The sequence below is a fragment of the Dicentrarchus labrax genome, unplaced genomic scaffold (genome assembly GCF_905237075.1).
Source record: "Dicentrarchus labrax unplaced genomic scaffold, dlabrax2021, whole genome shotgun sequence".
Lineage (NCBI taxonomy): Eukaryota > Metazoa > Chordata > Actinopteri > Moronidae > Dicentrarchus > Dicentrarchus labrax.
In genome coordinates, this window is record NW_026136720.1 from 8,563,088 (window position 1) to 8,589,911 (window position 26,824).

General features: G+C 37.4%; 1 protein-coding gene across 3 annotated transcripts in view; it reads left to right on the plus strand.

Moving 5' to 3' along the window:
* lrrc4ca (leucine rich repeat containing 4C, genome duplicate a) overlaps positions 1-26,824 on the plus strand; it is a 171,108-nt gene that overhangs the window by 36,833 nt on the left and 107,451 nt on the right. For 2 of the 3 annotated variants that reach the window (XM_051383574.1, XM_051383572.1), the window contains exon 2: positions 14,903-14,978. The gene's annotated coding sequence lies outside the window, so the exon portion shown is untranslated. Of the gene's footprint in view, positions 1-14,902; positions 14,979-22,075; positions 22,239-26,824 lie in introns of all 3 variants that reach the window. The other variant, XM_051383573.1, reaches the window with a different exon arrangement.

A 26,824-nucleotide genomic window follows, 5' to 3' on the forward strand; every position in this document is an offset into this window, starting at 1 on the left:
GTTTAACAAGTCTATACGTCCATGTTGAGTAATATTTGCCACTCATGCCTTAAATATATAAATTTATAAACAGAAATGTTACTGTAAGTTACTGTAGGGCTGAACCCAGTTGGGCTTTTATAGTAAGTCAATTTAAAAAAAAATCTAAAACAGGCAGGCAACCACTGAAGAGATGCTAGAACCCAGGTGCCATCAGTGTGTTTCTTTGTCAACTGGAAACTGCATTTTGGGGTAAAAAAATATGCAAAATACAGATTGCAGTAATAACTTGTTTTACCTTCCTCAATACTAATACCATGCAGAGAGGGCAGAACTTCTCTGGGGATCCTGCTGGCTCAAGACAAAGCACAAACTCTGGCGATTGTACTTGGAAGTTCTTGTTACCCTACTAAAATATGAACTCCATGTTTATTCATCCTTATCCATTACAAAGAGATATGTTTAGCCTTTGCAGAAATTAATACTTTACTCACTGCAGATGTAAGTCCTTGCAATAAAATGAAGTATGATTTAGTATGATTGCAGAATTCTTCTTTGACACAGGTTTTATTGTATGTGTTATTGTTCTATAGTAGCATACATTCAACTCAAACACAATATTAGCATTCAAAATTGTTGAATTGTGGTAAGGTTAAACCCACCTGCTTCCTGATGAAAGAGGAAAAAAATGCTGTTTTCACATATTGTGACTTGAAGGACACAAAACATTACAGTGATGCCTCAAGTAGTGTCTCATTCAACACCTGCTTTGTGAATATGTTTATTAAATCCACTCTCTTTTAACTTGATATATTTCTCACTTTCTCTGCCTCAGACAGAGATGGCGATATTGCCATTATTATTGTCCGCTTTATGCTTCCATCTTTTCCTTGCTCATTCGGGACTGTCGGCTTAGCTCTTGTGTAATTACACTAATGGAGACTGACACAGGTGTACCATATCAGCAGTCTTATATGAGCCATCGCTCACTGTTTGTGATTTCCAAAACATGTGTCATCACCGGCACACTCCTCTTCTCCTGCTCTTTATCCATGCCACTATGTGAAACCTCTTGCAATAACCACTCTATAATAATCATAATTATAATTATGTATAATCTCTGTGCCTAGATTGTTTTGAAACTATACACTTTGCACACCAGTGTTTCGTAACATTCTCCCCCAGTCTGAATAATTGATTCTTTCTAATTATAGCTCCTTTACATTGGTTGCCTTTAAAATCAATTTTCTGTCTGAAACCTTTCTACCTCTGCTTTTGCTCAATATTGCATAAAGACATTTTAGGAGTGCCAGCCTCATCTGTGCATAAATCAAGACTGCTACAACTTTGTTGGGGACCTTAAGCCTAAATTGTGCAGGATTAGAAAAAGTGGTTATCCAACATGCACCAAGTAATTTTTTCTGCTTGCAGAATCATTGCACATTCAGAGGAATTAATTCCTTGTGGGATGTTTTTATTTTTATATGTTTGCATAGTGGGAAATGATTCAAGATTTTAATTAAAATACTGATCTTTAATTACAGGTATCAAAGGAATTGGCGAAATGAGCTTGCTTCGAAACGCTTTCACAAACAAACAGCTTCATAATAGTTTTTTCAAGGGGAAATGTTGTCAAGTGAAATTTTCATAGCTGTAAATTTTAGAGTTTCAGGATTTAAATACCTGCCATTTTACACGCATGCAATATCTTTGCAGACACCTGGAAAGGAAGTGACTCATCACCATAACCAAGTCATCTTATGCTGAGCACATCCCTCCTAGACCAGGTTGTATTTTCAAGAACGTCCAGCTTATGCATTGCACTTACACTGGACCCCAAGAGATTCACCAGAGGCAGACTGCACACAATACCTCAACCAGGCACTGCACAGCAGAGAGAGGCATGCAATGCGATGACTTTCATTTGCATCGACATATGACTGCAGTTTTGTTTGCCAACTCCGCTCTGTGGCTGGCGATAAGCGCACATAGCTAAAAACAGCAGGATTAGATGTGCCTCTCCTCCACATGGATATACGAGGCTTCTCACCTGTTTCTGTGTTTGCTTGTGTATGCATGTTTGTCTGGGAAACCTTGTAAAACAAAGAACAGAAGGCAGAGCAGAGCCAGTCTCTGTTTGAAATGTTTCATAAACTGCAAAAAAGCTTATCACTAAGTGCAGTACCATTTGTCCTTTTGAGGCACTGCATCATGCATCTTGTATTTCATACACATTGGTAAGCTGTAGTCAGTTTTGAGGGAAAGAAAATCTAAAAAAGATTTTTCACCCTTGACTGTGAATGTCACCCTACGATAACACTGAGCTTTTCTTGGTCCTCCATTTAGGATATACAGAGAGCCTTGCAACCAATTTTCCCCTTTATCTCCAATTAAAGTAGATTATTAAGTATTAGGGATAAATAACTTCCAAGATTTATTCTGGGTCAACATTAGTGACGTTGGTATTGTTACAGTATATAATATAATAATAAACTGTATTTATACAACACTTTTCTGAACAAGGCTAACAAAGTAAAGCAACACATGGATCCTAAAACGCTAGGGAATAAAGTTTAAAAAATGTAAAATGGCTAGAGGGGGATGACAAAACCCAGCAACAGCGCTTTTCTATAAAAGAACGTTTCAAGAAGGGATTTAATCTTATTTCAATAGGCAGAGTGTTCCACAATCTGGGGCCTCTAACAGCAAAGGCCTAATCATCATTGGTCATAAGCCAGGAATAACCATCTGACCGCTTGAAGGGAACGCCCAGGCACACAGAGAAGCTACTGATCGTCTGATCCACTGTAAGTGTTCAGAAAATTCTCGGATGCATTAAGCATATTAACTAATCCTTTTATATACCTGCATTCAGTCTCAAATGCAGAAAAAAGCAAGCTCAGAGAGACCCAACAGAGAGTTCTCAAGTGTAAAGTCAATATAAAAAGGAATTTGTGTAGCCCTTAATAAGTCATAACCCTCATGGTAGAAAGGAATTTGCTGCACTGCAGATAAATTGCATTATGTGCATTGAATTGGATGGTGAACTAAATCAAAGCACTTATGATGTATCTATATGTATATATATACAAAAATAAAGCAACTAACTTCAAACAAAGTTTTGCATTTCATATAAAAAAGGGGGGATTTTCAAAATCTGAGTTTCATAGGCAAGTACAGTAAGTCTTTAAGTTAAAGGTTCATACTCTAACCACCTTGATGAGGCACTGAGCGGGTTTTCATTTATGTTTCATTGGGAAATGACAAGATCAACTATAAATACCATATACAAGCGTTGTGCAGCAAGAGAAAGATTTAGCCTGGAAGATTAATGTGACAGGCTATTGGTGACAATCTTTTCTCATCATAAACAACTTCATTTTGAGATAATTAAACAGTTTGGAAGTGTTTGCCGCAGTAGGTCGAAACCTTAGGTAAGTTATTTCCCATATTTCCCTGACATTGAAGAAAACTTTGGTGAATAGCTCATCATAACATCTCAACTTTATTCTTGAGTTATGAATATGAATATCAGTTGAGGGAGTTATACAAGTTTAAAAGAATATGGCTATATATGTTGAAATAACTGGTATAACTCCCTCTGATTTTTATTTGTCAAACATTCCTGACATTTCTATCAGTAATTTCATTCTCTTCATAACTACTCTAGCTTCAACAAATCTGTTTTTGCCTAACATCCTTATTCAGAGAGCAAGAAAGATGTGACAGTGAAAATGTTTGCATTCATAACACCCAGTTATTAATCGGTATTCTCCCTTGCCATTTGTCTTTCAGTCAATTACTTCATTTTCTATTTTTCTTCCGGCTGTTTGCATTATTCCCATTTGTGTCACTAACCATTTGTTTTTCCTTTTTCTCTTTCTCAATCTTGTCACTGCGTTTTAGTCATCTGTTGTCTAATTACAATCTGCCTATTTTTTTCCCTTCGTTTTTTTCAAACATAGAGGTGAATAAGACAAGTGAGCAAAAAATATGGCAGACAGTTTCAGATTCAGATTTGTCCTTTGGTTATACTTTCAAAGAATGGAGGAAACAATCATTTCAAACATTGTTTCTGCTTTGTCTCAATTTTGGTTAGAAAGACAAAGAAGTTGTCAGTTAAACAGCAGTGTTTTAATTGGGCACTTCATTGTAGCTAACAACACTACAGGGGACTCAATAAGTGAAATCTGAAGAGGTTTAGGGTTCAGGCAATACAGCATGTTAGTGCTTTCTTTGTGGTTCACTCAAAATCTGCTTACTGCTGCTGTGTAACCAAATGCAATGAAAAGGAGCTTTGGAAACTGAATTTAATAGATATACAGATCAGTATATCTTTTTAATGAAAGTATAATTGAAATAGTTTTGTTTATGTTGTGTGTTGTCTTGATGTAATGAAGTATTCTTGTCATAGAGAGCAGGATATACAAGAATATGAACAGGGAGAAAACATTTTTGTTTACGTCAGATTGAAATTTCAACAATTCATCAATTTTTTACACAAAATCGCTCCTTCAGGGTTACATTAGGGGCTGCAGTCTATCCCAGCATGCACTGCTGAGTGAAAGGAATGGAAACTCACCTGGTTGCTACTTTATGACAGGGTTCATAGGTGGGCAAACACATTCACATTTATACCCCCAGGTAAATTCACACTCAGACTTAGCAGCAATTCGCCTGAATTACCCATCTTTGAACTGTGGGGGGAAACAAGAACATCCAGAGGAAAGTCATCCCATGTGCAGTAACACTATAAAAGCCATATATAGTCTTAAGCTGCTTTGCTCTTATGGTAGAAAGGGGAAATAATATTAAGTTAGTATAAACTGTACTCGCTTTCACTCGTCAGCACTCATATGAGAGCAATGTGGAGCTCATTATGACCTTAACAGAGGACATCTCGCATGGGTACAACAGAGTCGGACCAGAGGCTACACATCAGCACCATCAAGGACTGATAATGGCCAGTCATAACACTGATCACACATGAAAACTTACAGAATCAAGGATATCTGAGCAGTTTTACAGTATGTTCCACAAAAAGTGTGTGTTTATGCTCAGTTATATTCCCCTGTAGTTAGGTGAACCATTTATATAAATGGATGCAACAATGTCTTACTTTGAGAGTGCACACACAACGAGGTGCAGATGCCACAACTCTTATCCAACACACCATGCTTTATTCAGCAAACGTTTTCAGCTATTGCCTTCATAAGGATGGTGCCTGAGGCTGTTTTTGGCTTATATATCATGTGATCGCCATAGATACCATGTATGCAGACTTTTACAGTTTTCTTCTTCCTCAAACATACTATTTACAACACCTCCATATCCATAATTTAGGCAATTCAAATTATTATTTTTAATTATTGAGTAACATTAAATTAAAAACAATGTCTGGTCACATACAGCATTATAATGATATTGCTGTTTTGATGATGCTGACAATCAGCTCAGTCCTCAACAGCCATGGAAGCATTTTCTTGCATGAAAAAATGAAGTGCATGGTAAACTGTCTGGGTTATGCCCAAAAATAAATAAACACATCACAACCTATTCCTCCAGTAAGGTGTTGAGGCCAATTCAATTACAGGCAAGCTTGTCCACTGGAGCCGAATGTAGCTCTTAGCCCCTTGTCTGGAGGTGAAGTCTATGGAGAGTTGAGCTCATTTTGGTAGGTACCCTCAGGAGAACAGCTACTGAAAAGCCCAGCCTGTCTTTTAAAAGCAGCCCAAAAACTTTTGCAAATAAACATTTCTTCCTCTTTAGCACTGTAGTTTTGTCGTAGAAGTAGTAGTTGAAGCTTTGATTTCTTCCAGACAACGTATGACCTAAAAAGGATTTTAGAAGATACAACATATGAAGGGATTTTAGTTGTATTCTATATATTATTATATATTTTGAATAAGTTAAATGAACATGTCAGAAAGGATAACTTTGCAAAGACCCAGAATCTGATAGTATTTAATTATTGTTTTATAAGCATGATACTTATCATACTTACACTTATCAGCATGAAATCAGTCCAAACAACCGTGCCCCACTCATTATCATGTGCACTGCAAACCATGGTCCTTAGAGGGCTGAGGCTGGAGAAAAGATGAGAGAAAACATAAAGGCATCTAAATCACAGTTAGACTCCTTGGATCCTCAGTATACCCTGTATGAAAGATCAAGGTCAGGAATGTTATGCCATCATATCCTGCCATGTTCTCTGAAAAGCATAAGACTCCATAATTCGACTAACTCTTTCATTCAGTTTGTAAGGTGGGTGGATCATCTAGTGCTATAACTGTCTAGCACTCATGACCAAGTGATGACCCTGCTACATCCATACAGAAACAAAACAGATACACTGTGGAGAGTTCCCAAACACTCAATCATAATCATCAAAACCTATATGAGTGATACCTTGATAGTGTTTTAGTGCTTGGATTGACTGTAGGAGTGAATTATGAGTTTAAGGTATTTTGATAAATAAAAGTTGCATAAATGGTTAGCGTGGGCATAGTCAGAAAATATTTAATAACATATGATGAAATGTCTAAATTTGTAATAAATAAATTAAAATACAAAGCAAATGTATTGAACTATCTATATCTTACATCTTGCTCCGTAATATTTCATCTTAATTGAAACAGAGCAGTAGTCAGCTTGTCCTTTAAATGTGTTGCTTTCTGTTATGTGTTACAAGATACAACTTCAAAATTCTAAGCAGTATTATAAAGTTCTATAACTTATTCTAACCCTGTTCAAAATGTTACTGCACTTTGATATTTTACATTCAGAAAACTTTAAGGTCTCTGTAATTTTGACTAATGAAAGAGAATTTCACTGTATATGAATTCGACAGAATATTAAAACTTTATAACTCAATATCACAAAACCATTCGGATCACACATAGAACCAAGGTTGTGAACTGTATTAACATCGGAATGGTATTGTGTAGAAGTGAGGCTGAATTGTATGGTATTACACACTAAAAACTCTTCTGTTTACAGGAGATAACACATACTGTTTATGTGGGCGTATGTACTACATTATCAAGCACTGCAACAATTTGATTTTTTATAGTAAAAACTGATGCAGAAGTTAAATATAAACTGATCTCCTCATCCTCCTTCATTTTCTTCAGAATGGTCTTTATTCACCTAACTGCGAGAGGTTGATTGTCAGATGTGAACATATGGTTATTTCACACACTTGAACAAACAACCAAGGCTGCTGTCATTCTGATGAGAACAGTCTTGTTTCAAATGAAACATTTGAACATTGACAGAAGAGTGTTAAAACCAACAAGATGTAGTGTAAAGTAAAAGCAGTCTCACTAATATCTGAGTTTGTGTAGTCGTTTGAAAGCTCTCTCCATGTTTGTTTGGCTGTCCTCCTGCCGTCCAGTAGCAGTGGTCCATAGATGTGATATGAGAGAATCTGTCAATTTGCAGACCAGCCATACCAATTCATGATGTTCCCCTGCCTTTCACTCAGTTCATGCTTGGAAAGCCCCCAGTCCCAATTCTGTGTTATGTCCTGCACTGTGTTCTAGTGTTGACAAATCAATGACCTTCAGCCTTTAATTACTTTCCAATCTATAAACAAATCTCTTATAGTTGATTGCAGCAATGGTTTATTGGCATATGGCTTTGTGACCTAATTGACGATAGGGTTGAACATTTTTGCAAAAGCTTCAATAAACAATCACAAAAACATAGCTTTTATTGGAGAGATGTGACCTCTTAGCTTGATTAATGACTTCATTATGATTTGAGGCTTTGGTGATGACAATTGCTATTACATTACTCTGTCCTGTACATCATCATTATCATCATTTGTTTTAATTAAAGTGAGTGTGATTACCTCCCATTTTTATTTCAGGGGAAAGCATTTTTACAGAGACGTTTAAGCTGAAGTTTGATATATGCCACTGCAGTCCTGCTGTTTGTTACGTTAATGTGTTTGCTTTGGTTATAATTTAGTGATTTACCACACTCATGCTGTTCTCTAGATGAAACTAGATTCACTGCCTCCTCCTTTTTTTTCCCTTTTTTTTTTTAAAGATCCCCCATGTATTAAGACAAGTTTCTACATCACACTATAAATTGCATACTGTACCAGGGTAGACCTCCAAACAACTTGTGATGTCCCAAATTGTCCTTGCAGGTGCGCCCCTTAAAATCAGATTTTCAATGAGCACAGAGAAACTTTCCACTTTCAGCAGATGAATGTGAAAACCCTGCACATACATCATTCTGCACAGTGAAACTCAAACATTCAACCGCAGCAACAAGAAGAAAAACATATTTCATGCGTGGGTGTGGGGCTTTAAGTGTTTCAAGAAAATCTATTCTCAGTTTCTCCTGTAATGCAGACTTTAAATTGAGTAAATATGCCGTTGGAGTAACAATGTAAAACGATTTATTTATGCATTTGTGTGAGGTCACAATTTCTGTCCTTCTGTAGAATCAGATGCTGTATCTCCTTAACCTACTGAAAAGATTGTTACACTTGAACCTTACACAGGTTCACAGAGGTGACTTTGACAGAGATATCTCAGAGGTTGGGGAGTAACTGAGGCTGCAGAGAATGAGATGCCAGCTGCAGATTTACACGCCTCCATTGGCTCACTGCACATCATTAAAGCCAGAGGCCGCTTGCAGTGGCTTCATCTCTGTCCCAGCCCACACAGCCTACATCGGGCCCCACACGTTGATTTATCTCAGCTGTCTTTCTGAACGGCTTTTCCCGCCAAGAGAGAGATGAGGGCTGACGAGATTTACGCATGTATATGAGATGAAATTCATTTTGGGAAGAGCACATGCTTCCTCTGACAGAAAAGAACCCCTTTTGCTCACGTCTCCATTCACTCCACCCCTATGTCTCCCACCACACACACTGCCACCTTCCCAGAGTGAGAATTCAGTGATGGATGTTCATGTGCACAATGTCTCTAAAAATACCTCAGTCACACCAGCATTAACTCCCTCTGCTCTCTATGTTTCCATGATTGCTCTGCTTGTTCTTAGCATAATATATAATGTGCTGTTGTGCTCATATTCTCTCATCTTTGTGACTAGCACAGAAACTTGCTATTGAGTTGGAATGTAACTTTCGTATCCAAGAGCAAATGGGACCACAAATGAACTTCAAACGAAGGTTAAACACTGTAATACACTGTACCCTGTTCTACGGGCAGAAGTGAAGCCCTCTAACAGACTCTGCAGGCTTGACCACTCCTCTTAGGAGCTGCACACTGAAATCTGTATGTACTTATTGTGCCAGTGGTATTAGCCAACACCTTATCTATGGTACCCGCTATATATAGACATCAGGACCCAAGTCAGCACCTGCTGGTTGAGAATAGCAGAGCTAAGATCCCGTGGGACCTGCTGATCCAGACAAATAAACAAGTACTGGCCAACCAAGCAGACATTGTGGTAATGGAGAGGGAACAGAAAACAGTGATGATGAAAGTGGCAGTCCCATGTGGCTCAGAAACATCAACAAGAAGAGATATGAGAATTTGGAGAAATATCAGGGCCTGGAAGAGGAAATGGTGCCCAAGTGTTCCCCGTGGGGGTTGCAGTACTCAGAGCTGGAAACTCCAATCAAGGCTCTAGAAAACAGCACCTCCTTTACGTACCATTGCTGACCATAAGAGTTAACCATTAGAAGTAAAAAGTTAGTAACTATAATTTGTGCATTTGAAGCCTAAAATTACTACAACCTTGCTAGTAATCTCACAGTGAGGGACATTAATCTTGAAACACCTGGTTTAAATTGTGGTTGTCACAAAGTCTGTTGCTGACACCCTAAGGCTTCCATTCCAATAGGAATCACCACCGTACCATAACTATAGCCTTCATGAGTCATTGGATTTTGTAGAAGTTTTATTCTTGGTTTCATTATTCTGTTCTACATTTCAGTCAGAACCCACCACATTTGTCCCAGACATCTACTTCTAGTACTTGTAGGGTACCCTTAGTTGGTGCCAAGTAAAACACATAGAAGAAAAGAAGTTAGCAAAATTACCAACTCTGTTCATGCATACAAATGACTTGCATACAAAGCCAGAGGCCCTCATTTCAAAATGGACGCTGACTCAGTTCATTTTGAAAGGATACTGCTTTAACTTCATATGCCCTATTGCTCTGCAAGGCATTTTCAAGTGCCATAGTCCAGTTAGGTAGGTGATTTTGCTCTTCTGTACCTGAGGGCCAACAAACCTAATAATGGTGTTAAAATGTTTCACTGTGAAAATGAATCTCACAGAGTAAATCATTTTGCAAATTAATTACTTTTCACTCAGTACATGCTTCACTTCCAAATGAGAAAAAATGAATAAGGCTCCCTGACCACCTGTTATTATTAATTGGATTAGTAACAACTTTCTAAAACTGAGACTGGAATAATTTTACCCCAGACCATGGGTAAGAAGCATTCTTTTTAACAGGCCTGGGAATTTGACTGCTCAGGTCCAACTAAAAATAACAAGTGTGGGTATATTTTTGAATTCTGAGTTCAGATGTAAATCTCACAAGGTAACCATGATTCCATCTTAAAATATTGCTAATAACTATCCATGCATTTGTTTCACATAGACGTGACTGCAATATTGTTTTTAGAAGCTCTTTAAATAACCTTGCACTGGCAACAGTTACTAAAATTCAGCTGCTACATCAACTTAGCAACATAAGTCTGTTCACAAAGTCACACTGTGGGGATGCCCCTCCTATTCTGGGGACAGAAATCATACAATTTTAGGTTTAAGCCTAGAAAGTTAAGCATTGGGGTTAAGGTTAAGCATGTATGATTAAGGTTAAGACCTCCAGGAAATGACTGTATTTATTTTATTCATTATTATGATTTAATAGGTACAGTGCACGTAAATAAACATTGCTATAAATGTGTTGAGTTAGCCAAGAAAATACTCTCCATCTGTAGTCCGTGGACAGCTGTTACAAAGTTACCCTTAAAACAGAATATTGCAAAGTTACTTAGATAATTTATACACATGCAAAATGATAAAAAGAATAGTGAAAATTAACATGAATAAAAACATAATTCAGGTGCTATTTAAAACATCATCATAGATAATACAAACAATGAAATGAGGGATGTTAAATAGAAATATGGACTAAATAAGACAACATTGTGCTGCATAATCACACACTAGCTAAAACAAACATAAAGCACATAAAAAGCATGCAGAATATATAACATAAATATTAATCAGTTTGACGCAATTCATAATTTTCACGTGATGCCACACCCTAACTGGAACGCCCATTTGGACGGCAAAAAAACACCTTTTCCTCCTACCCAGATTACATGAATTAATTACTGGTATTGGCTTTTGCAGAAGAGAGTTGATGATGTCTGCAGTGTGCATGAAAGCGGGACATTCCTAGTCTGTAGTTTTGTATGCTTTAATTCTGGCAGCAGTGGTGAGGGATTCTCCACAAGATATATGTAAAGATCGCCAAAATGGAGCACTGGCTGGGACTTATTATAACTTAAATACTGCGACGGATGTTGTATATGGATCGCAAGTACCCAAAACTTGCAGTTTGTTCACATATCTTTGTTTTTCTTCTTTTGAGAGGTGATATAAATATTCATGGCTTGAAATTAACAGATAATTCAAATGCCTCTTTTGCAGTTCTACAGAGTTTACAGTGTAGGTCGCCGTATTGGACATTGTTTTGCCCTCCAGGGCTCCAGGCTTGTCACATGACTGAAAACTATGAATAAGAGACATGCATGCAGGTACATAAGGAAAGACTGTAAATCAAAGTAATGTTCTCTTGATGGAAACGCGTGTGTGTGTGCGTGCGTGCGTGTGTGTTGTCATATGTGGTTGGGTGAAATGGCAATTGGTTTACGGCTCTAATTACAATGTCATTAATGTACTTGGATTATTATTTCCAATTCTTTACACCAATCTTATCTATATACACTGAGCTTATACGATTATAAGAGGGTGAGATCTCTTGAATTAACCTGTAATTTATTTCTTTCTTCTTTTTTTGCTGTTCTAGGATATACCTGCATTTGAGCTTCATATCATTATACACTTACATTTAGTCATGCCAAATATTTCATCCACTAATTGAACTAATTGTTCCACAGTAATTACTGTTACTGAAATTCAACTCATTGTGCTCATTTAGTGTTTGAGATGAAAAGACAGTAAAATGAACAGCCAGGTAGCAGGCAGTGGCCAGCTGGCACTGCTTGCTGGCTGAAATGAAAGACAGTGAAATGAGTCAATCGCAAGCAGTAATACTTCTGACCTTTTCTTAACCTGGTGATGAATGGGACTTTTTATGTAAATGTATATCAAACACAAAAAACTTGTATTTCCTTGAGTTACAGAGATGGGAAGCTCTATGTATGGGTCTAACTTAGCAAAAAGCTCTCAGCATGAGTGCTGCTTAGTTTTATTTCTCATTATGTCAAATTGATTTTGAAGTCAGTTCTATTGGGGTGCAGGGTCAAAAATTGCACATTCACATTTCAATTCCTCTTCCTTAGTCCTCTCCAAAAGGCAAGAGCATGCTTAATATTACCCTTACTGACAACATCAATTCAGCAAGAACATTTTCACACATTTTTTTCTCAGCATTTGTTTGCCCTGTTGCCTTCTCCCTGGGGGATATTACAGACATTGCTTACTGAAATTACTAAGAGATTTAATTTTTTTTCCTTAATCAGTCCTACATCTTGTTGTCTTCATTTGGTGATAGTGTCATAGGGTAAGAGTGAATCAGGCTCATGAAGAAAGTGGTCATGTTGATTCACAGATATTTATAAAATAATGATTCATTAATATAGCATCTGCATGTAAGTTCTCTACTCATCATCTCCCAATGTAGTCCTCAATTTGGAGTTACTTGCTACATGCGTATCTCATTAACTATTGGATGGACTGCCATGATATGTTGTTGAGATCCATTCACTTTTCATCTAGCACCCTCATCAGATCAAAAATGTTATTTGTATAATACTTATGAATACCTGCTAAGGTAATGACTTTCCCATCAGCTTCAGTTGTCCTTTACCTTATTGTTTGCTAATTAGCAAATGTTAGCATGCTAACATACTAAACTATGATGGGGAGTATGGTAGCCAAAACATCACAAGCTAAGCATTAGAATTGCTCAACGCACCGCTGTGCCTAAGTCTTACTCTTAATACTATCTGGTTTGTATGAGATTTGAAATAAAATGATTTGCTTTTGCAATCATTATGCAATAAAGGTCCTTGGCCAGAATCAAATCTGGAATATTACGGTTACATAGTACATAGACCACTGGTCTACCAGGAAAACTGGGGTCTCATAAGAATATTCACTTTGGGTTGTGCTCCTCATGTAATTGTCTATGTCTTTGGATAAAAGCTGTCAAATAATTAGGCTAAAATAACTGAACTTGGATTCATTTACGTACTTATAGAGTTTTAGCACATGAAAGCATATGAAAACATGATAACCTACCGGATTGTCAGTTCCAACTGCAGATTTTGTTACCTGAACTGCTGTGAATGTTTTACACTTTGTACTTGTTCAGCAAGGCTAATCACAATACTGCTGTTTCTACATTAATTACTCTCAGAGTCTTGATACAGCTGACGAATGACTTTTTTTCCCTTACCACTAGTGACATTCTGTATTCATGGTTGGATAATACTACTTTCAGGGAAGTGTCCCATGCAGTATCTTCTCTCTACCGTGCCACTTTTTCTCATCCCTCAATTTCACTTTATCAACTCAAAGTACAAATTGGGTCTTGGTGGCTTTATGGTAAATTGAAATTCATTGAAGCATTTACATGACATTTAGCAATTGTTGCATAATGGAGGAATAATAAAACACGTGTCAAACTGAATGGATTCGCTCTCTGCCTTGTGCTATCTCATCATTAAGCCTATAAGCAAGAAACTATTTCTACATATACCTTTGTGTATGTGTTTTATTGTGTGTCTGTTTGTCTATGTCTTTGAGTGCATGAATACAGTTGTGTGTGGGTGATGCACTGCATACACACACAGTACATGATGATCTTAATGCAATGACAGTTGACATTTGAGAAAGTTCAAGTTACTCTAACTGCCCTTGCACATAACTGGTTGCTCCATGATAACTATGGCTGCATAGTCCAGTTCATTTGTATTCTACAGTGCCTGTAAAGACTAGACAGCCTTAATAATGATAGCAGATTGGCAACTGGAGCTGGTAACCAAGTGAAAAAAAATCTATTGGCTGGTCTCAAAGGCCTGGTACATCAATAGTCTCCATTGCATGTCTTTAAACATCCTTATTACTGCCAATTTCCAGCCTGAGCAGCAACAAAACTATCACTGCCTTGATTGCATCAAGGCTTAATGTGGCCACAGTGTGTCTAATGACTATCAGATTTCAATAGTACAAAACCAATTTGGCTGTAAGAAGCTTTTGTTGTGTTGTGACATGTCATTTCTTCAGATGAGGTAGACATGAAGGTCTCATGATGAATCAATGCTCCATATGAAAACGTTTCTTCATTCTGTATGTTTAGATGTACACCTCATCCTGTCACATAAGGAATGTGTTACAATTGTCATGAAATACATACACGTACCCCTATAATGTTGAGTGTAAGAAAAAAAATGTGAATCTCAGTTACATTTCTTTATTCTTATCAAATGTTGTAATCTTATTGTGTTTTTGTAGGTATAACTCTTATCTGTTTTTTTTTTTCATTGAATTTAAAATATCAGCTGTATTCTACATCAATAAATGACTTAATTAATAGATCATTATCATTATAACAAAGGCAGTATTAGATATAACTCATTTATCATTTGCAATGACCTTACAGTGAAATTTTATGTGCATTTGTTGTATTCAACAATATGAGTTATTATGTTTTCATGTTTTTGCAGGTCCTTGAAGAGAAAGGATCAGATGCAAATTGATTTGGACTATCAATGACAACCACAGCAGCTGCAGTTTTGAAGAGTGAGTAGATCAATCGCAATTTTTCTTTCTTTCTTTCTTTCTTTCTTTCTTTCTTTTTTTTGCTGCCATAGGCATCACTCTTTTCACAATATAAATGTGAGAGATGCCTCTGCTCCTTCCTCTGTAATAAAAGCTGAATATAATTGTTTCCATCCAAATTCTGTAGAGCAGGTGAACAGCAGTTTTTGTTACAAGGTTCATAGTTGTTCTGCTGACTGCTGGAGTAGTTTTCCTGCTTTGGTTTGGTATTTTGGTGACTGGTTGCCAGTATAAATGCCTGAAATAATATAAATCCTAGTGCCGGAAATAATATAAATCTTCTCTTCACTGATATATGCCTGATTGTTATTTGCCATGATTGTTACCAGCCTAACATACCCACCTACAAAGCATGAAAATACATTTATTTGTTTTATCCCAACCTATCACCAATTACAAAACTACCAAAAGTGCACATGGATGTATTTTGTGCCCTTTTTAATTGATGTAGGTTCCTAAATGTTGAATAAGGGTGAAGGAGAACTGTTGATTGCATTAGTCATATCTGATACGGCCCCTAATCTCATTCTATAGTTTCTTTTCTAACAAATCTGCCAAAAATGGCGCTATGTATCAATAATATTTTCCTATGTGTGCCACAAAATTAAAGCTAATATATGCATTGCTTATTTAAAGTTTGAATTCATAAAAGACTACAGAAGCATTGCATGTCGTACATTTTCCTTCAGTTCAACAGACATCTACAGCATTGATTAACATTTATTTTGGGAACAGTTTTGTATCCATCATTCATGAGAGTCATTTCACCTCCCCTTCAAATGGCCTTCAGAGAATACTTAGAATTGAGTATTTGCACCTCATGAATTGTGAATTTTTCTGTTGTGTTGGTTAAGCGACAGAGCGAAACAGAATGTAGTGATAGTAGTGTGTACAATTTCAGAAGTCAGCCATGTACGAGCAAACTCACACATACACAAGCATTCATTCAAAGACACAAAAAAGATGCATAAGAAATAGACAAATGAAAGGACAAAAGGACACAAGAAGGACTTGCAGAAACTCAAAGCAATTTTCACAAAGTGTTTGCAAAGCTTTTAATAGTCCTTTGGGCTACAATTTATGGAAAATTACTACACATCAGTATGAGAAAAAAGACATGGAGACGATTTGGAAAGGCAGGTGAAAAACTGAAAGATTAAACCTTACATTTCAGTAAAGCAATCCAAAGCCAATACAAAGGGCTCTCCAAGCTGCACGCCTGCAGAGCAAGCAGGTGTTTGTGCTCTTATCAGGCTGGTGTCATGCCATATCAACCACAGCCTTTGAAATATGAGATAAAATTGCACGATAAAGAACATTTGATGTTGAAATAGACTGATAGATGCACACTGAGTGAAGCAAAGGAAGAGCCTTCAAATTTGCATGTCACATCCCGGTGATAAGGCTTAAGGCCTTCAACCACCTGTGATAATTCTGTGCCGAAGATGTTGAGGATTGTTATCTCTGGAAACGGATGCTGCAAGAAGATTGCTTTATGAATTATTTGGATTGGTATACTTCAATTATACATTACAGTATGTCTGCTTGACAAGTCTCCAGTGGAGTGTCAGTTGCGGATTTTGCTGTTTCCTGAATAGTTGTGACAGTAAAAGCGACACAACTAGTAATATAATTACATTTAAGAGTATAAATTAATGATACTAGCCGTAGTCATTGAGTGTAATGTTTAGTTTAATCCTATTTTTGATTGTTATATCTTAAAATTAGGGTAGCATTTAGTATTGTATAATACATAACTTACAGAAATGTACATTTATTTTTAAAAGCAACCTTTGATTCTGCTGTCGTCTATGTATGCTAACATGTTTTTAGAGTTACTGGTTGGATACATGTGTGACACAATTCAATGCAATTTGTACACTATTGTTGTTTTGTTTAATGATATGCACATTTTAAGCGTCAGGAAGTCAGATGCTGTCTCAAACAGAGGAGGGTTATCTAACTCAATTTAGCTCAGTTCTGCAACTGTCATTCCCCATCTGTTAAACTCTTTCACCACCATCTTTTCTCCACTGTCTCTCTCACTGTCTGCATGGTGTATGAGTGTGTACACTGAGCACTCAAATGCCTTGTTTATATGAAAGGTTGAAAAGAATGTGAGGCCTTAACAGTAAAAGAACAAGAACATGATAATCAGTAATACAGTTTTCTGTTACACCACTTTTATTTATGGATCCAACTTTTTGTGTCTTTGTATATCCATAAAGTAAGTGTATATGGAAAAGATTTTTCCATATATAGTACTTTAATTTTCCTGCCAATCTCCATATGTATCAGAGGCACAAAACTTTCCAAAAAAAGCCTCATATTGTGTGCAACATATGCGCACATGAGAGGATCCAGGTGTTTGGTGTGCGTGCTTGTGTGTGTGCATGAGTGTGAGTGTTAGCTCTGTTCCCTGCAGCTGGCTCACTGCTGTATGCTCCTCTACACTGAGGCACTCGGACAGACCCCTTCAGCATTAATTACTGCGGCCATTAATCAGACCAGCACAGATATCTGTGTAATCCCTCTACAATGCAGTTTTCTGGAGGGGGGCACCAGTGTTAATTGGATTTGATTGGATACTGGTATGATGGTGCTCACAGAACATCTTAAGGTAATAATTAGAAGATAGATCAATCGGTTCTTCGTGGCACTGATCCTATTGTGTAGGCTGCACTGCAGTTGTAAGGGGTGTTAAACTGAAGAGCACAACTTTGCCCTTAAAAGCAATACTGACCAAGATGCTACCTTTATTACACTAAAATGGTCTTGATATTAGCTTATACAAATACATTTCTGAAGGGGTAAATAGAGCAGATGATTTCGGAGACACCACTCATTTTTCCGGTGTTCTCAAGGTTTACTGAAATACAGTACTACCTGTAGGAGCCCTAATAATAGCACACCTTTAGCACTGTTGGATAATTTTATAGCCCTATCATTAGTAAATGTCTTTTTTTCTGTTGATCCTCAATGTCCTCTCCTGTCCTTTTACAGACCTGAATTTAGGGCAGACGTGAGAAGCATTCCACACACAGATTGTATGTAACCAGTGTTATTTGAGTCAACCCAACCCAAAAATATTCCTGCACTGACATTGGTCTCTGCATAATAAACAGATGGCACTCATAAACAATATGGGAGCTTACATTGTGACTGCAGAAAATACAAATAAACCCAACTGATTTAATTAGTTGTAATTCATTTTTTGTTAGAAATGTCACAATTCAAAATTTGGCACTCTACTTCATTCTTCCTTCTTTATTTACTTTTCTACCATCTCTCCTCCATCAGATGTTACTCTGTAAAAGACTCACAATTTTTTTTAAAAGGTTAGTCCACTATTAATTCAAAAGGACATGCTGTGCACACTTTCAACCCTAGATGACCAACCTTCAAAACAGTTTTCCACACTCTTGGACCTTGTGACAAGGTTTTATCCTGCGCTGTCCTTCATCTTTAAGAAAAGTCAATCACTCAAAAAATAACACAAACTTTCACAGAATCATCAACATAAAAAAAGTAAACGTGTGTGGGGCTGGTCATTTAGTAAGCCAAGGGAGTTTTTTAGTAAGCCAAGGGAGCCATTCTTAATGCCACATTTCTGTATGTTGGGTTTGGCTGTTCTTTGGCCAATCTCAATTGAGTTTGATTGCTTCACTGGTTCTCTTGGCTGTCAAGTCAGAATTCATATTCCTGCTGCACATCTCTCTCTCTGCCTTCTGGAAAGAGAAACCTGTTTTTTACTTTGTGTTAACATCCTCTCAGTCAGTTGCACTTAGCAGCTGAGGCAATGTGGAGAGATTGGTTAATTGTTGTTTCACCCCTACTGGAGCCACTGCAGGTTTCCTGCAGGGAGAAAAGCCAAAAGACTGAGGCCAGGGAAAGGACTGGCCATCTGGAGTAGGATTTGTACTGAGGCTCATGTAGTTCTGTGGCAGACTGACTCCATACAAGATTTTTGTGCAGGGTCATAAGTTCATCACATCTCATGATGATGATCTTTAATATGGGCTAGCAGTGATAAACTGATAAACAAGTGGACCTTAAGGTTATTAGCCATATGAAGCGATTTTTCTGCATGGGTCTGTTTTGTTTATCTCATGCACAAGGATGTACATTCATGCGATACACAGACCTGTGAATGGTTTCACAACATTTCACTGATCTACAGATGGCGGTAACACATCAACGTCAACAATGCACCAACAAAGGCAGTTAAGAAGACCACAAGCAAGTGAACATGTATTTTAAACAATGCTGGACTTTAAATACTTAAAAACTAGGCTTTGCAGATGTCTCATAAGGAAGGACTGCACTTGACACATTTGTTAGAGCTCAAGTTTTTGTGAGTAACACTGAATGTAAACATAACTTTTGTTTGTTTACAAGAAAACTCCATGGGTCACATTTTAAGGGACATCCCAAAATTCTAACTACATATTTCCCTTCCTATCTTTAGTGTTATTTAACCATCTACATTGTTGTGGTGTGAGTTGCTGAATTTTGGTGATATTGGCCGCAGAGATGTCTGCCTTCTCTCAAACGTAATGGAACCAGATTTCATTCGGCTTGTGGTGTTCAAGGATGCCAAAAAAATACACTTGAAAAACTCCAGACTCATGATTACTCAAGAAAATCCAATGACCTCGTTATGGGCAGGTTCATGTAGGAACTGGCGTGCATCTATTCATGGACATGAGGCCCAAACTCATGACTCATGAGTCTAACGTTCAACTATGGTTGGCGGGTGTAGTTCAGTAGAAAGAAAATAGTGCTGGCCACTCTCACACACTGAGCCTGAGACAGAGCAGCCAATCACAATGATTTTTTGGTCAAGCAACTAACTGAACCAAACTGAACCCACTGAGTATGAGAAAAGCTAGGCTGGGGAGACTGCGGTTTGGCACTGTTCACACTGTGTTGCAGTTATGGTTCAATATTCAGCGGGTAAGCACCTTAATCCCCAGTTTCAGAAAGCAGGATTAGTGAAAACTAAATTTGTTAATCCTAACTGACTCTGTGAACCTAACCTACTCACTGGTAAACTGAGTTTTCCTCTGTATCACCTCCCTCTTACAGAGCCAGACACGCTGTTCCTCATCGATTCAGTCCCTATCAAAGCTTGTATTCAAGTGCATTAATTAGTGGAGGTTTACTGTATGTCAGCTTCAGTTTATATACACTGCTCAAACGTAATAAATAATTGTATTCCCCTCTCATTTTTGCCAGTCACAGAACAGCTCTGGAAGTGACATATAGACTAGAGAGATGCACTGCAAGCTAGCACATCAACTTAATGTTACTCTTATTTGCTGACATCAATCTTGGAGAAAAGAAAATTCACTCTCAATCCACTCTTTTTTTTTCTCTTTTAATGACAGATAGTTCCGCTTCATCATCTCATGGTTGCAAACACTGACACCCGCTCTGATATGAGGGGGAGGAGCAGCCCTTGCATAATTTGTAGGGCCTTATGCAGCTTGTATTGAGCGCGTGGGGCCGACCGGCTCTGACTAACAGGAAAAATCCAAAGTTATTATCACCGGCGACACCCAAGGGGCTCTGACAGTCACCTTCAACAGACAACTGAGAACTAAACCTGTATTGTTTTCATGCCTGAGCAGCTGTTCAGTCTTGAAAACAGAGGTACTCTACAGTGTGTTCGTTGGGACACATTTCTTCTCATTAAACAGTCCCAGTTCATTTACAGGTCCAGGTGACAGTGTTCTGTAGCCCAGGGATAGTGTTGTTCATGTTCACAGATAACATTAAGATGTTCTTTAACAAAAGGACTTCAATAAATTCTTACTTGCTCTGCTTTTACCTCCAGTCAAATTTAAAGGCTGTTTCTAATCGCTTTTACATTTCCCCGTCCTACCAGAAGTGTCCAAGTTTACACTAAATTAGAGGTAGCTCAAAGTTCAGTTAACACAGAAAAATGGAGGAAAAAAAAACTTTTCAGATGTTGGCTTGTGTTCTTACCTTTTGTTTATGATTTCTTGTGATCATCATCCACTTAATGAGCCAGTGCGCCGATGCGGTGCGCCAACGCAATAGCACTGAAAATGAAAGTGAAGTATCGCAATCTTATGTACTCCTTTTTTTCTGTTTTAATTGAGTTTTAACTCTACAGTGTATGACGACATTATCTCTGGTGGGGGTTAACAATATTCATGTCCTTGTTCATTAGTTGCAAACAGATACATTCAGTTCACCGTTCATCTCTTTTAACACAATCATGCACAACACTGCCTATCATGTGAGAGAATTCATGACTTCCAAAACTTGTAATAGTTGTATAGTTGCAAGGCAATGTAGAGTATTTGCAATTGTCCTTGAATTAATTTTCACTGTTAATCCACATATACATTTTCCTGCAGTTCCATCTATACATCTGATGATTTGTTTGGGAGCAGGAAAGGGATTACAGGTGGAAGAATGTGCTGTCTTTTTTTCCTGAGCCACTAGGTCTCCGGCAGCATCAATCAATGTGGAATGCTTTCTCCCCCCCAAAAAACAACACACTCATTAATGCGTATATAACCCTGAGTGAGCGCACAGTGCACTGAAACAACACCAGACACAGAGAGCATTACCCTGCTATTTGTCTCCATCTTCCTCTATCGCTCATATCGATTCATTTTGACTGTTTTTTTCAGTGTTGTGCAAAATTGTTTAGAACACGTAAAACATGGGAACAAGGCTCACATACATTAACAACCAAGAAGACATTCAGTGCAGTTGTTATCGCTGTCAAAATCAGAGCAAACCATTTATCAGCATGAAGTATACTGAGTCATATACAGAACATGTACATGTAATCATGTGTAGTATGAGGCCGTCCTTGAAGAGAGACATACATAAGTTCTATATAGCACTCCGTGATGCACAGTGAGGTTATGAATTCAGAGGCAGTTTCACAAAGCTTGAGATCTGTTGTCTATGCTGGGGCACAATTGGCTCTCTATATGTTCCCCACTGCTCCTTCCTCTGCTACTCTGTAGTCCGCCTTTTTCATTGTTTTTTTTCTTTCCACCTCCCCACACTAGCACACACAGAGAGCAGTGCACCTGCCACAACAGACTGATGGAACAAGTAGAACAATATGCAACGTACACTGAAGGATATGGGCCTCCTACCCTGCTGCACATCTCCACATCCTCTGGAGAAAGGTGACTGGTGTCCCCTACCAGTAATTCCCCTCACTTCTGTGTGAGTGCCACAATAGGCAACAGAGAACTCATCAAAGAGCTTCTAAGTTGGCAGGATCCAGAGTTAAATCCAAAGTCACAACAAACAGTAGTGACATGGTCATTACTAAAGTTGTACCAGTCCTACTCGGCAGCATGTCTGACAGAGTCTGCAGATCAACAAGTTGCAATTGTTCCAGGTTTACCAGTGTAGCCATTCACCACTCTATTCTCTTATTATGTACTGTGTTCCCTTTGGCTATGTCTCTTGTCTTGTGTGTTAATTGATATTCTGGGTGTGCACAGCCTGTGAAAACAAATTTCCTCTATGGAGCACAATAAATCATCTATCTATCGGTCTATCTATTAGATGTTCTAAAATGTTTGAGTTATTTTGGTCAAAGACTTTGAAATTCTGATTACAGTGTTCCCTAACAAAGTGTGTGGAATTATGTTTTTACTGCAAGAAAATGATGAGAACCGTTAATAACAATCTTTTTTTTTTTACCAGCGCACCATGTTCTTTTCTCCAATAATTTCATTTTAAAATGAATTATAATTATGACTTAAAAAACCAAAGTGCAGTCTAAGGTCCTTAGAAAATGAGCCATATTAAAATATATTTTGAAAGAATTACTTCCTAACTAAACTTTGAGTGCTTTTTTCTTCTTTTTATAGTTGCATGACTTATTTTCCCTTCAGAAACTAGTACTGAGATTACTGGGATTTTATTAACATCTGCCATATATATTACATGTAAAACCTAAAACTTGAGTAGCTCTGATAATTTGCTCTGAAATGCATCAAGCTCTTCTTCACAAAAGTGCCACTGGAATGTATGAAACTTTTTAAATCACAGACATATTTGAAGGGTTACATATATAAACCCTCTGAAAGAGAAGCTAAGTGAATATCTTCTGCATCTTCTGCTTTGATTGAAAAGCAATAAAAGCATGGGTTTATTTATTGTATACAGCAGTTTCTTAAAAGTGGGACACAAATGAAAATTTGAGATCTCCTTTTATTAAGAAAGGTTCTGGTAGGTTCATATCACAAGCAGTTGCTTACTTCTGCTTGTATGAAATATGAAGGCTGATGTTTATTTCTCAAGAGCATATTGGTCATATTCACTCTAATAATTCAAGACTGTTTAAGTGTAAAAATAAACAGCCTTATAATGTCATGAAATATCGAGCCCTATTATTTGCCTTAGAATCTCAGAGGATTTATTTTAAAGTATGTTGTTTTTATGATGCCATGCATTTTATTTTATGTGGGGAATAAACAACAGTGAATGCTCTTTAATATTACAGAACTCAAGTGTTTGATGCAGTATATCTATTGCTATCATCATTGATTCTTAGCTCTGTCTCTTTTTTTGTTGGTTTGTTTTAAGCAGCCAGTCCAAACACAGTGTTTGCTCTAATCTACACCTTTGTGAAGTACTGAAATTATTTATATAATCGAAGGAGGGCTTGAGTAATTGTTGTGTGAAATTATAATACCAATAACTTAACAATTTCAGAAGAAATTCCATGGTTATTATGCATGATACAGAAATCCATAAATCCAGTAAAACTCTTATGTTAATCAGTACTGTTGTTTCATAACCGTGGCGCTCAAAACCCTGCATTGTCATGTTGAGCATATATGCGCTGCTGCTCTATCTTAGTTGTGATTTACTCTCTCGTGTTAGCATTAGATCACCCAGGCCTTGGAGGAGTTGGACTGAGGTCTGACTAGTTTTCATCTGAGCATGAAAATCTTAAAAACCTCTAAATCTTTATATGTACAAGTTATTGTAGAACGAGTGAGACATTAGTGTTAATTTACTTAATTTGATTCTGAAAAAAACGCAAAGCTGTACACTACCATGCCATGCATAAAATGATTTAGCCAGTTATTTTTTTCCCCTCCAGGGTATCACTATGCTTGTCCTATTATGTTATTATCTTACATTTCTGCCAACACGCTTTAAAGTTAAATTCACATTTTAAAGTGGGAGCATATGGTAGTTTTTCATCACGTGATGCCATGTATTCGAATTTTGAGAGACCTGAGTATACTGTGCATATGAGAGCTGTGTGCACACACACAGTGGTAGTGATGTTGGTGATGTCAAGGGAGAAATTGCTTTCCTGGGCCCCCTGCTGCACTTCAAGGGTCTAGCTCAGGGCTTATGTGATGTCTGTTTTGAGCGGATTTCCTCCTGTTTGCCTGGATTTCGGGGAAATCTTTCTGTTTTGTAAGAGAATTTTACTTGAATTTATCTTATTAATTTAATGTATTTTATAAAAAACAAAAATCTGCTGTGGGCCCTTACTGCTGTCTAATGTGGGTTATATGATGAACACAGTCATTATTTTAGTCTCTGTATAGAGTGATTACAGTTTTTATTGAATATGAATATTTTTCATAGGTTCGTTATTTTATGCAACACTACAGCAAAGTCTAGTCTGAAAGTTATTCCATGTGCAGCCGCTTGAACTTTGTGTTAAGGATGATGATCATGTGGGATAGTTCATGTGCATGTCCTCTCACTGCTTTTTAACAGCACTTTGCTTCATCTAGGACTGAGGGTAAAGAAGTGTACGAAAAAAGCTCCCCATTATGACCCACCGCTTGGATGTAAATGGATAACTTGACTTCTTTTCAAATTGACTCCATGTTTTTACAAAATGTGCCATTACAGCAATCCTGGAACAGTTAAACAATTATTTCAATAACGTTTCTGTTTGTCTGTCTGGCTCTCCTCTACCCTATGACATACTTAGCCATCTGAGTGTCTGCCCCTGTTCATTTTGATGCTAATCCGTAATTCTGCTGAAAAAGAAAGGCTCCCTGGAGCCCAGATCAAAGGCTCGGCTGTTCTCAGCAGGGCCCAGGTGTTTAGAAGGCACTGCAAAGGCAGGTAGAACGCCCATCTTTTTTTCCCATTAAAAAGAGCAATTATGAAAGCCCCTTTCTAGCTTATCATAGGATGAAACGGTGATCCTTGTTGTGGTTAAACAAATGAATAATGGAGTGCTGATGTTGAACAAGAAAGACAGTTTATCAAGATTCTTCTGTAGGTGACTATGGGCCTCGTTTTACCAGCCAGGCTCATATTATAGCTTTTTATTAGATGTCCTAAGCAGAAATGTTTTCAATTTGAAAAGCTGGCACAAGATCTGTTTCGGAGATGCACTCATCATTCAAGTAATACACTTTGATCCTCGTCACCTACACAAATACATGCAGGAGTAAATTGCTTTATGATGTATTCTTCATGTGCACGTATTTCAGTTGCGTGTTTGCAACCAGTTTTTAATACCACAGGCTGTATTTATTGAGTATAAAGGCAAATAAAAACATGCAGGAAACACACTTTTCTCCCAATTCACACAGCGGTAATAGAATTCAAGGTTTATTGGGCCAACATATCCCTAAACCCAACTACTTAAGCTATCTCTGAAACTCCTCTGAGTATGAGCTGTAAATCCTAGACAAGATTTGGTATTATAATGCTACAGATCTCTACAGAGTTCTGGGTTGGGTTGGATTTGTGCCAGGGCCATTTAAGCTGTATTTAAGTTTCATGTGACCAAGGTTAATTGTGTTTCTAAATCAGTAGATGAGGTATTGTTCTGATATTAGATTTACTGAATGAAATATCCCCAGTATAACTGATCTCCAATGTTAGATTAGTTGGCAGAATCTCAGCCACACCACAGTAGACACCTCAGTGTGTGCTAATCTTTAATGTCATCACTGCACTGCCTGCAATATTCTCTTCTCAGAGGGTATGGATTAAAATTCACACTCTGGTTATCTAGCTTAATTTTCTCAGTAGTACCAGCAGAGTTTAAATTGTTTTAAATCCACCTAATATGTGTACAATCTAAGCTCTTCTATCTTTTTACTAATATCTAAAAATCAATTTTGACTAAGAGAACATTCCTTCAAATAATGTATTTCATGAAGGGAATATGCATTTGCACATTGAAATTCTTGGTTCATATTGTAAGGATGAAACAGGATAAAGAGAGCAACAGAGATTGTTATCCACAATCTAAGCAGTTTCACACTGTTAAGTTGCCAACATCTTTGCTCAAATTGCTTGTTTGCTCAAATTACTATGGTGGCTGTAGTCTCAGAGGGCTACTTATCTTTACTGGAACTGCATATCTGCACATGATTACAGGTTTCAATCACAGTTTACAGATTCATTACAAAGCATGAAAAGGGAAAGACTGGTAAAGCAGGCAGCACATCATAAGCATGTCTTTGATGTTAGTCTTTGAATAATTCTTTGTTCTTGATTAGACAATGTTTCTCTAAATGTATACAGACTTTTCCTTGTGTGGTTTTACTGATAGTCAAATGCACCACACTTTGCTTTTGGCTGGACATGATGTTTTTAAAGTTCCAATGAGCCAGGTTTGATTTGCATACGCAGTAATATGTGTTAAATGTTTGGTCAGATTTTAGAGATTTTAAAGTTGATGTGAGACTTTACCAATAATCTGCCACATAAATAGTGAAAATGTATAGTGAGTTGCTGAGTTGCTTTTGCTGAACACGTCTATGAGTCATACTGCATCAAGTTTATATAGCTCCGTATTTATT